The following is a 2,587-nucleotide window of genomic DNA, read 5'->3' as shown; positions in this document are numbered from 1 at the left end:
GCTAGTGGTGAAATAAGCTCATTTTACATGATGTCATGTCTATGGATGCTGGTACGAATGACAAGCAAACAGCAGCTCTTATATATTTTAATATGTTTTTTTAAAAGTCATTACATTAAAAGCATAAAAACTGGCAGAAGGACCAGTTTGCTTTCTAAACAGATCTAGTAATTGTAAATACATGATTCTGTACTGTTGCTTGAAGAATTATGAAAAATAGATATATAATGTATGCATAAACATATATGTTATTGTTTACTCTCCTTCTCTTACATTGCAATGAGTATGTTGCTTTTTTTGGAATATTGTTTTTAACATTACATGCAGTGATTCTTCCATCAGCAAATGGGTACACAGGTGTCATCATAGTATACAACACAATGGCAGCCCATTTTGGGCTGAAGACCCCTCTTCCCTTTGTGCTCTGGCTGTGGCACTAATAAAACACTGGTGTACTTGGAAACTAACAACTTTTAAAATTTCTTTTAATGAATCCTGAGGTTAACTAGTATAAATATACTGTTGATCAGAAGAAGTAAGAAACACATATAACCAGGCCTGTAGCGAGGGGGGGGGGGGGGTTAGGGGTTCTCATTTTTACCCAAACTCCTGTAGTACTTATCAGTCATTGGTAACTGCCACCTTTTGTGTCATAAGAGTTCTGCTGCAAACTTTTGTCTAAACATTTCAAGATTTGGCCATGTTTCTGACCCTATTGATGAACAGAGTACAGATGACAGTAACACCTTTGATAACTCCTGTAGTTCAGAGTAAAATGCAGAGAACATTGTTTTTTATTTGCTTTCAGTTGACCTGGAAATTTCTAGCCATTGCTTCTGTCATATTTTTGTTGGTTTATGTCAATGGTTTTAATGTTCCTTGGGTAGTGTCTTACTGGTTTGACCACTAAACAATGTGAAATTCTTTTCTTAGCATCTCTCCAGAATTGGTGGCCCAAGTGTCCTATCAGATTGCAAGACTTTACTTCCTTTTCTTCCTACATACAAATTTGTGAATATCTTTTCTACATTTTTCTACATTTATTCATTTTATTGACTAAACAGTTTCAATAAAAACATAGGCATCATTAGTCATCAAGCACCTCTGTGGATGTATCATTCAAAAAAGAAAGAGAGAAACCAAATCAAAAACAATTGTCTAAGTGTGGTAATTTTATCCAGATTTCAGGGAACTAAAATATGTTCAAGCAACACATACTCTTTCATTAGTAATTTTATAGCCCATAACTGAATAAATTTAAAATACAATTAATCTATATCTCCCCCCCCCCCCCAATGATGAGCTATTTTCATATCCAGATTGTATTTGGCCTTCAACTCCCAGAAGTCCTAACAGCTGGTAAAATGGCTGAGAGTTCTGGGAGTTGTAGGCTAAAACACTCGGCGACCCACAGGTTGAGAACCACTGCTTTAGCATGTTTGGGTTTAGATGTCTGGGTTCTCTGGGGGAATTAAATGGCAATTCCTAAGTAAACAAATTTATGCAGAACATGTTCCTTAAATGTAGGAAGTTTAAAATTTACCAGTTTACATAGAAGTAAAACTGGGGCCCCTTCTACAATGCCATATAATGCAGATTATCAAAGCAGAAAGTCCACATTATTTGCTTTGAAGTGGATTATATGAGTCTATACTGCCATAATCTAGTTCAAAACAGATAATCTGAATTTTATATGGCTGTGTAGAAGAGGCCTAAGAATATTACCCAAAGATACGTATCAAAGCTACTTGATAGTGCTTATCAGTGATAATTTGAGAATATTGGCTAACCTAAGGAAGATAATTCTAGATCAACCTTTGTCAAATTTATATTATAGTTTTAGATTACTGTTTCAATTGGGCACAACCTCAAATGCATAAAATACAATGTTAGAACAGAACACATCTGGACATAAGAATGTGCAAAGATTCCTAAAATGGGGATATCATAATGTCTGAGAAATCTTATGATGTCCTTAAATCAATTCACTGGAATTGTTCTCCCCCACCCCCATTTCCTTATTTTCATTATTACAGGATTTTTGCACAGGTTGGGTTTAGTGTCAGAACCAGTTGACAACTCTCACAAGCTTCCTGATTAATATAGATATGTCATTGAACTAATTGATCCATTAAAGTTTGGAGGGCAAAAGTTTCTGTAACTCTGAATTAATTTTCTGCCCAAATATGGGTTATATCATTGAAAGAAGGTGATTTTCAAACAGATTGTATGCTTCATTGTATTTCTTCTTTATTTATAGAACAAAAATGTCTTGTTTCATATATCTGTTAACTTTATTCTAACCGTTCCTTCACATCAAGATTATCAGAAAACATTTTTCATTGTTCAATATGGGTGCTGCAAACATTAAACTTACTTTTCCATGTAATTAAAATTGTATTAAATTTGCATAAAACTTATTATGCATATTCTGGTATGTTTTCTATTCTTGAGCTTGTGAAACCATTTCAGTGTAGAGATTATTTTGAGTGTTTCTATAAGACTAAAGCATTTAAATAAAAATTAAAATGATCACTGTTTTATTGGTTTCATTTTTCCTCTCCCCACCCCATAAATTTGGGCAAAA

Source organism: Anolis sagrei, chromosome 4, assembly GCF_037176765.1.
Source record: "Anolis sagrei isolate rAnoSag1 chromosome 4, rAnoSag1.mat, whole genome shotgun sequence".
NCBI classification, from domain to species: domain Eukaryota; kingdom Metazoa; phylum Chordata; class Lepidosauria; order Squamata; family Dactyloidae; genus Anolis; species Anolis sagrei.
The sequence above is the reverse complement of the archived record's forward strand: the minus strand, read 5'-3'. Positions refer to the sequence as shown.